Raw genomic sequence first — 10,469 nt, 5'->3', positions numbered from 1 at the left:
CATATTTTTATAGCAATAGAACAAAATATTCTGTGGACCTTGCAAAATCAGTCAAAATCCAGTAAAACAGCCGGGAGGGAAGGGGGTTGCTTCAGTGAAAATGGCTGCGAGTGAATGAGTGAATATTCACATCAGTCAAAACAATAGAAGAATAGAATAACACAGCAAAAGCTTCACTTGGTTTCTTCATGTATTTATTTTATTATTTATTAGGGGGGGGGGGTTCATATATTTCATCAATTTACTTAAGTTATTGATGAATAAACAAGCCATCGTATACCATGAACAACATGGTACCAGTTGAGGGTATTTTCTGGAGAATCCGTTTTAACAAAAGCTTGGGAAAGGAACCAAGTGGAGGCAGTTTCCCTTTGACAAGGATAAAGCTACATTCTAATTCCATAGGGGGGGAAACTCAGTCTGCACAAACATAGTTTTTTCTTCTTCTTTTTTTTGTTATCTGTTGATGAAATGCAGGGGTACTTTGTTTACCATTTTTCTGACAAGATTATGACCTGTGCGCAATGAACTGGTTCCATAACTGCAATAGAATGTTTCATTCAGTTACCATATATAATTTTTTTTAAATTGGATTGGTATATTATATTTTTGGCCTAGTCCAGCGATATAAGAATGTGTCGAAGGCACGCTCATTTATTATTGTAATTAGTTTGACATTGTTCTATATTTAAGTCCTAGAAGTGTTTTTCTTACTGCAATTCTGACTTTACTACCGTTTAAGCGAAGGCTGAAAATTTACTCCTGTGACTTTCGTACAAATTTAAATGTATCGCTTCCACATTGAGCATTCAGGATTCTTGAATGTGCACACACAAACTCACTTTTGTGATGTTTCATTTCTCTTTAACAACCTTCCTACGTCACTGCCGTAGGAACGCAACGCATTCATAAAACCAGGACCACCTGTTTACCATCACAGCCAATTGGTGTGTTTGTGTTTAAAGATGTGTTAACTAACAGGAGGTAGAACATCCCTGAAAGAGCTGAGTCACCAAGTCCTTCAACAGGCGATGACTGCAGAGGGCTATCGAAATATTATTGTGATGTAAAATGAATGATACCCTCAATAACACCGTCAAAGTCTTTCTGAACCCGCCACACGGCAATTCAAGATGGAACAAGATTATTTTGGACTTCGTTATCGAGGTCACCAATTAATTGGCTAATCCAGGAAGTAGTATTGATATCAAAAGGAATTCCTGGCCAGTGTTTTGTATATACGCCTGCACACATGACTCTGGGCACGAGGCAAGGTCGCGTTGTGTACGAGATGCTGATAGATGGACGGTTTCCAACATAAGCAACGCTGACCACTTGTCCAGTTCCTCCCGTGTCAGCCTCGCCCCACTCCCGGCTGATTAATTAGTGAGTGGAATTAGTCTGCGGGAGGGGCAGAAAATATTTACAGAGCTCTCTGAGAGGGTTTTTATTCTGTGTGGCTTTTTGTGGCGAGGTGCCTTCTCTACAGTAATGTTGTGGGATCACTGAACCTTGACCAACAGTTAAATACCATGTTGGGCGTCAACAGAAAAAAACTTAGTGGCACTCAAAAGTCCATGAGGGGCTAAATGACTGAATAACGTATACCTTTGAATTATCACTCATAGCCTTTTCCTAAGGGTAAAATATCAAGTGGTAAATCTGAGCGCATCCATATACAGGCTAATGCTTCTCACTTTGCTGTGCGTTGATTGGCATGAGATATCCCGCTGCTGCGTTATTTCCTCTGGCTCTGCTTCTTCCCCTCCGCAGCAGGGGTGAGCTGACCCCAGAAACAAACAGTACGAGCAACGAGGGGGCCTCCCAGTGCCTCTTGTGATTACCACTGGGAAAAGACAGCACAACATATGACCAATTTAGGAGCCTTACATTCGACTTCGTAATAAGTATGAAATATGAACAAAAGTATTTTGCTTTTCTCCAAAATAACAAATAAAACGGAGGGCGCCAAGTGTATTAGTTTTCTCTGAGATGGAATAAAAGTGAGTTGTTTTTCTTATTTGGGAGTAAAGTGTGTGTTCTCAGGAGATCAGCAAAGTAACATTTCTGATGTGATTCATTGCAGAAGATAAAGAGAAGAGACTGGTTTGCTTTTATAAGGCAGGTCTAAAGAAAAAAAAAATGATGTTGGCAAATTGCATTCACACTTTGAAGTGAAAGGCAAATACTTTCCCAAACCCTCACTTAGATCAGAACATTCAGCCATATTATGACGATTAACCTATCATCAGATTGAAGCAATGCCAATATTCTGTTTCACTAGTAAAGATGTCCCACCTAACATTCACATCACTTCATGGTCCAAGAAAGTCCCGAAATGAAAATACAAAAGGGAGTGTTGGAGAAGAACGAGAATCCAGGAACTGGCACACCAGCCAAGCCACATTAACTCTGACAATGTGATGCGGGAATGTTGAAAAACATCACCTTGGGGTGTTGAAGTAGACACATAAGGGAATTTCATTGTTGCATTACAATATGAAAGATTTGTCAGGAAGCACAGCTAAACAACTGTTTGCCCAGCGATTGCAAATGAGTACAGTACACACACAAACACACACACACACACACACAAACAGGAGCTGAGTGAAGGAAAAGGTCACTGGGAGAGTCTGAAATAATCTCTCGACCTATTACCAGCATCAGGTCAAGTCAACTCCGTGTCCCAGAAAATGTTGCAACCTCGCTGGGGGCTGATGACGAAAAAGAGCTTTTAAAAGATACGAGGTTGGCCTATTTAGTTTTTTCTCAAATACATGAGTACACTGTTTACACTTCTTGCCAGTAATGAAGCTTGTGTTTACAGTATACACTATGCTCATGTTCAGAGGTTATAAAGAGGTTTAAAAATAAAAAATAAAGCAAAAACAGATGGCTTATATATCCAACCACACATTTTGACTTCATAACGACACAAAAAATGCACACACAAAAATGAAACCTAATCCTGTGGGGCCCACCTCAATTTAGAGCATTACTAGCCAGTTTCCACAACATCGAAAAGCACACCTTATTGACACGTAACACGCCAGTAAAAAAAAGACAAGGGAGAGAGAATGAGGGTCTCCTGTATTTACGTCTGTCGGTCAGAGGGGAACATACACATTAATTTTTTTACATCTTTACAAGGTTTTTCCATTTAAAAAACCAACGGAAAAAAATGGGCGTGTTTTCTTACTACTCTTACGAGATGTGTTGCAAACCCAAATTACAAACTACAACTTTTTTGGCACGTCGACAAAGGAATCGCATGGCATTTACAGGGGAAGTCGAACATAAACATTTCTTGACAATAATATGTTATATGTGAGCTCACTAATCAAACATGAGATTCTGACATTTGTGGAATATGAGTCATGAAGCAAATTCCAGCCGTTTTTTATCAATCTCAGGGGGGCGGCCATTTTGCCACTTGCTGTCGATTGAAGATGACATCACAGTTGCAGGGCTCAGGCAACGACCAATCACAGCTCACCTGTTGTCTGAAGCTGGGTTGTGATTGGTTGTCACCTGAGCAACTGTGATGTCATTTTCACACGACAGCAAGTAACAAAATGGCCGCCTTCTGATATTGACGAAAACTGCTTGATTTTGTTGCTTCACTCATATTCCACGAACTCAATGTTAACCAGACTATGCATATAACAAGCTATTGTCAAGAATTTTTGAGGGGTTTGACTTCCTGTTTAATGCATTTAGCGTGTGAGAACAGGAAAGAGTTGTGGCAGGACAACTTGACAAATTGACGGCTCAAAACGAGTGCAAAACTGAGCATCCAACATTTCCTGGTCAAGCAGAACATCGTCGTCCTGAACGTACACCCTCACTCGCCAGACCTGGCTCTGTGTCATTTTTTTCCAAGCTCAAGAGCGTCATCAAGGGGACGACATCAAGACAGATGATTGTGACGACGGAGTTGCAGAGGATCCCGGAAAAATCCCTGCACGAGTGCATGAAAGCGTAACAGAGGAGGTTGGTAAAGTGTGCTAGACTCCAGAGGGATTACATTGAAGGGGAAAACTTGTGGTTTGCATTTGAAATAGATCTTTTCTGACACAAATCCTGGAATTCTTCTGACACACCCAAAAAAGTGTCTGCTGTACTCCAGATGACCACCACAGTACACCACACACGTAACAATATCGCTACAGACGATTGCAAGACTGGCGTAGTGCGTAAAAGAAAGACCGACCCACAAAACATTACTGATCGTTTCCCAAACTCAGAAGACCAAGAAGTGGCCAAGTCAACCTAATGTGGCTATGCAAGGCCAACAAATCCATAGAGGACACACCATTTCATCAGCCTGAAGTGAAAAATGTCTCTCGCCAAAAAGTCAAATAAATACTCGGCCTCCGTTTGTTTTACATATACAACATGATGAGTACAAAGTTGCAGAGTCCCCGACGCAAGTCATTAGTTGGATGATTGGCTTGTCAAAGAGTGAGGAAAAATGCTGTAAATAAATCTGTCAAACGTGTTGCCGCGCAAGATGATAAACGCATGACATAACATCGCCAGCATGGCGCGAGTCACCCTCTTTCCCCGAGGACAAGCTTGTTTATGTGCTCTGGAGGGCCCCGCGGCTATTGACTTAGCTGGGCCTCCCCTGCAGAGGCTGAGAGGAAGAGGCCATACATAAGATATTGGCATACACCCACGGGAACCAGAGACGCCGTACAACTTTATTTTCGCACGTACTTGTACTATGCTGTGACGCTGCAATTTTATCCAAGAGGAGACTAAGGGGTGCTGAGGAAATTGCAAAGTGGAGACTGTGGGGTAGCTCACTGCAAAAACAACATGGTATGCTAATATTAGCTTGCGCTTATGTTGCCATTTGTACTGTAGCCTCAAATGTTATGACAGAGGCCAGCAAGAAAGTAGTGACTGTGGATTATTATATAGCCTTATACAGAACTGATATTAGCATTAGCATGTCTGCTTGTTTTTGTCATTTCTAGCTGTGTAACCTCAAATATAATGGCTCTGCCATTCAAAAATGGACAGGGTAAGCTAATATTAGCTTGGGTTTGTTTTGTCGATTCGAGTAGTGTAGCCTCATATGTTATAATGACAAAGAGACTTTGTTTAAGAGACTAAGGGCAGCGAGCAAACTTGTTACTTATACTGTACTATGATAATGCACAACTAGCTTACGAATTACACTAATTACAGAGCTAATGTTAACATGGATTGTCGGAATTAACATACAAATTGCCTAATATAGTAGCCGATATTCCTTTTCATTAAAACGGAAAATGGCATCAAAATTTGATACATACAAATACAAACTCCAGCTCTTAAATAGTTTTATTTTTTAAGCATATGTTTATTGAACACATTTTAGGGTTTGTAAAATATTGTAGTTTAAAAAAAAAATCTTAGTAAATAGACATCTTTGTTTTAAAAATCTAACAAAAAGTTCAGGGATCTCCCAGGGGCAGTTACGTGTCTTCAAAGTTAAATTTAAAAAAGTAAGTAAATAGCTCCCTATTGCTTTTTTTTTTTGCTACAGTAAATACATTTTTCCAAAATTTCAAAATATCTGAAGTATTAAAATGTTATTTTCAAACCAAAACAGAAGGTACAAAGAGTTCCCAGGCTCAGCAACATTTGTGAACATTCAAATAATTAGTTCCCTGAGGTTAACACTTTTTTTAAATGGATCCATTATCGGCTATATGATTCTTCAAAATGGCTGAATTTCGGCACGATAACCGGCCCAGCCGATAATCGGTCTATTCCTAGTCTCGAGAGGGTACACGCTAATAAAAAACAAATGCATAGGAAACCAGCAGACCTGTTGTACGTTACAGACGTTAGGGATTGACGATAATGCACACCACAAGCGCATACGACCCTACAAGGACAAAAACATACGAGTGAAAATAATTAAACACTTCAGTTGAAGAACCATTAGATTAGATCAACATTTGTTTGTTTACCCTCTTCTTATAATGGCTGTCATGTGTACTTAAAAGATAAATGTCTTTCATAAAAGCCTGTCAAATGACAAGGGACTTCCTGTTTGAAGGCCGCCGACGCTGTGGCGCATGACAGTTTGCTGTGATTTCAATTCAAAATATCCCCTGCTGAATCTCAAAGCGGTTGAGGAAAGTATCAATCTTGTCATTTTCAAAAAGATCCAATAACGTACTTCACAACTGTACGCGCAGAGGAACGGGCAGATGTTCCCATCCTTCCTTTTGTGTAGATTGAAAAAGTCAACCTTGGGGAGGCCTGACCTAAACAATGTGACTCTTTGGAGGCCCATAACGGCTCTTCCCACCACCAGGCTCCCCCCACCATTAACCACCTCGGGGCCGCTTCCTGTTTGTGTAAAACATTTGTTGTCTTTCGCATATCTGCAACACAGAGTGTGCTGCGGCAACATCTTTTAGGGATCAGACATTTCCATGACGTGACGTAACGGGGGGCGGGGGTCTCAAATAGCAATCAATGGACAAACCGTACCATGTAACGGTAAAAAAAAAAAAATAATCATTTTAATAATATTCAATAAACTTAACTATACATTTTAGTGTACAGTACATGTATTTTTAATTTTTATTTAATGATATGTTTTATCTAAAAAATAGTAAATGATTTTAACTAATGTTAAATGCACACATTAAAATGGTTTATTCATTATTTGGTATTAACAATAACTTAATCAATCAATTATTTAAAAGTCATTATATGTACATAACTGGTGTTGGGCAGAAATGTCTCATGTCACAATTTTATAAATGTTGTATTTTTTCACAAATCTATTGTATTGGTCAGTATGAGTACAAATTGACCAATCTTGATGACACAATGTTAATGGTTTTGGGGGGCTCCTGAAAAGTGATGATTTTGGAGGTAAAATAATTCTTCCCGATGCCAGCAACATGTAAAATTGTATAGAATTATATTTTTTAAATAATGAATCTATATGTAAAACTGATTAAAAAAAAATGTATTTCATTATTCACGATAAATTGACAAATTACAATTTAACTTAAATTGTTATTTTATTGAGGAAATTAAGTATAAAAAGTGTTTATTTTAATATATTATTGTTTACAATAAGTAATTTCTGAAATTTTAAATTAGTCAAAAAATTGTTTATTGTACTAAAAAAAAAATTGCAATAAATAAGCCATTTTTTATTGCAATCTGTTAAGATTTTTTTTTTTTTATCTAAATGAATGTGGTAAATGTTACAGAATTTTTGATAACATAAACGCTTATTGTGCCTTTGGCTGTACAAGATTCTAATCTCATGATCCTACATAAGCGGCGGAACTTCCGTCATCCCGTCTCGGAAGAACAGATTGAGTCACACGCTAATCAAAAGGTAGTGACGCCAACAAATATTGTCCAAGCCTTGACTGCCCCTGAGGGACACAGTCCGGTCTGTCCTTGAGACGTGTACTGCCCACGGACAAAACATGAGCATTGTTCCCACGGGACTGGGCGCTGGTACTGGCACAGTATTGTTGCCTTGGTCTATTCTGTACATTTTTCTTTGTTATGCCTGGTAAAAGCAGATCATTGTATCGCTGGTTACTTTAGCTAAGCGGAAAATGACAGTTGAAAAAACTGAACAATCTAATTTGTGACACTACCTACGAAGCATTATGTACTCACCTTATTAGCTATTTGGGCAAAAGAGACATTATGTGTTTTAACAACATGTCTGTCACATGCTTTCGTCAAAATACCCCAAGGATCAAGAATAACAGTGTTAAAGCCGGCCCATTCTCAAACCAATAACAACCAACAGTACTTGATCACGCCATCTTGTCTTCAAAATTGTGTTTTGTTTTAATCCTATTATTCCAAAATACAAAGCAAACATTTATTGAACACGGCAGACGTTTCACTCAAATCTAACACTTCTTATGCACAACACAGCTTTTCTCCACGTTGTCAGCTGTAAGCACTTTATTAACCCCGCTGTACTACAGTGGGTGGTCTTCTCAAGCACTTGTGGTCTCTCCAAGGTATGCCACTAACTGAATTTCTTCAGATGTTTAATCAAATTGCTCATGTTGAATGGGCGAGGCTTCAACCCTCATCTTGGCAATTTTGCAGTCAGCTTTAGCGTTTTGTTCTGCCTTGAAGCATTGCCACACAACAAGAATTTTCTACATGTAATCAATTACTATCGTGCTAGAAGTTTTTTTTTTCGGGGGGGGGGGGGGGGGGACACAATTACCTTAATTGGCACTACTTGTACGACATTAAGCAACTACACCAATAATTAAAACACTGTATACGCTTGTTTTTTTGTAAGTAACGTTGGGCAAGTTCAAATCAACTTTTTAAATATGAGATTATATTATTATTATTCATTTGATTTCATTGCTACATTGGGGCATTATGTATTCAAGTTGAATGGGGCTTACACTAGATTTTGCGCAAATATCTGGGAATAGAATATTAAATGCAAATAATGTTTGGAATTCGGTCAAAGTCCAACAAATGTTATATAACACACGAAAACGGGAGAAATGGTTATAACATTTGGACATTTATGAGGTTCGAAAAAGGCGGCAGCGCGCATATAAAAACATTATTCCAACGTCAAGCATATGTTGCGGCTACGTGTAGACAAGACTGCCATTGTTACTCACCTTGTCAGGGAGGTTCACCATAAACAGTCAAGATCGCTTATCCTAAATTTACCTCCCCAAAAAATGGGGACTATGGGACTTAACATGTGGCAGTGGTAAAGCAGGGAATGTCCAGCAAGAATAACATTTTTTTTTTCAAGCGTTTAGAAACAGTATCCATAATCATAGCAATGGCATTTTAAGAATTTCTGAGGCAGAAGTACAGCAAAGCAGTAAAACAATTTAGTCAGCAATAGGGCTGGGCGAGTAGCTCAAATGATTTGACAGGATTGTATTTATTTATTTATTTTTAAAGCAAACTTTCGACCTGAGGTATGCGCTTCCAGGCTGAAAGTACTTTTCTGAGGTTGCCTTCTCTGTAAAATTCTACATGCGAAACCAAGTATAACAACTCTAATTTTTACTCTTGTGTATGACCAGCTGAGTAATGACATTTGACAGCTCATTTTAGGTTACAGTGTTTGAAACAATAATTTATAAAGAGCCGTGCTTACCTTTTGTGACTGGAGGGGCTTTTTTTCCAAAAGGAAGCACTTATTTTCGCATTATCTGTAAAGAGAGAGAAAAGTATACTACTTATGTGGAAGTTGATGCTGGAAAAAAAAAACACTTGATGGGAGGAAAATCGCTTCAATGCTTTTATGGCATCAAGAGAAATACAGCAAATCCCAGAAAATTTGCTTGTTCCATTATTCAAATTGGAACTCCAATATAGTTTTTTTTCTTCTTCTTCTTTTTTTCTTGATGGTCATATCACCCAGCCCTAGACAGCTGGTGAAAAAAAAAAAAACTTGAGTCTACACCAATAACTATACATTGCCACACTTTTAACTGGGCACGAAATGAAGGGGAAATTGGACCACGCTGAATGTTTTAAAATGTGTAGGAATGTCTCTTTTCAGCAGGAGAATACTGCTTGGGCAGAATAATACTGTTTAACATTTGAGCAATGTTGTATCAACCATATTGAAAATGTTATTAAAAAGCAATCCTACCGTTTTAAGCATTTAGAAAAAGCACACACACGGTCATAACAATAGCATTTTAAGTAGATTTAGTCAGCATGCAAAAGCATTTAAAAACACAAACTAACCTGCTGGGATGCCAGGCTAGCTCGTAGCTTAGCCACACTCCTGACTGGGCACAAGCTGGAGGAAGGGCAAGACAGTGTTGTCATTACTTGGCAGAAATTTATATGTATAGTGAGATAATTTTCAAACATGCATGTCAGTAAAAAATAATAATAAACAAACGTGTCACTAAAATAAAATGGAAGAGTGCATACATTGAATGGGGGGAACAAATAGCAACAAGTGAAGCTCATTAAGTTAAATAAGCCTCAATCAACACCAGCCGTCCTGTGGCTCATATTTCACAAAAATGTGACCATTATTGACCAACTTAATCCTAAACACAATAGATAATTAAATAATTAAAAATTCCTACCTTGGAAGTGAAGGAGGAAGAGAGCGTGTTCCAGATTAGGTGCGACGCAGGAAGTCCAATGAAAGTAATTTCCGGTGCCAAGTGCGAAGTGACTTGGAGAGGTGCGTTGGATTTGTTGCACGTGACTCCTCATTGTTTGCCACAAAGTTTGAGCAGCAATAGTAGTATGGTGAAATATAAATGACAATGAATAAAAATACACATCCGTTACAAAACAACAACATTGGATGAACCATAAAAAACATGGGGCATTTTTCCTGCCATGAAGTAGTAATTTGATTCAAAATGAAATTCTTGAATTATTTTTGTTATATTTAATACAAATCGAATATTTTGTATATATTTAAGAAAAACAAATTGAACTTTAAAATTGGC

At 38.3% G+C, this 10,469-nt stretch overlaps 1 long non-coding RNA gene across 1 annotated transcript; it reads right to left on the bottom strand.

Moving 5' to 3' along the window:
• Positions 1-265: 265 nt before the first annotated feature.
• Positions 266-10,210, bottom strand: LOC147155828 (uncharacterized). The gene is made up of 4 exons (XR_015092047.1): positions 10,095-10,210; positions 9,742-9,796; positions 9,143-9,197; positions 266-1,846 (listed from the first exon to the last, which is right to left on the bottom strand). It is a non-coding gene; the product is annotated as an uncharacterized LOC147155828 (long non-coding RNA).
• Between the last annotated feature and the right edge of the window lie 259 nt (positions 10,211-10,469).

The sequence above is a fragment of the Leptonotus elevatus genome, chromosome 21 (assembly GCF_054856555.1).
Source record: "Leptonotus elevatus isolate MCC_2025b chromosome 21, RoL_Lele_1.0, whole genome shotgun sequence".
Taxonomy (NCBI): Eukaryota; Metazoa; Chordata; class Actinopteri; order Syngnathiformes; family Syngnathidae; genus Leptonotus; species Leptonotus elevatus.
This window is presented reverse-complemented; position numbering and strand designations above follow the sequence as displayed.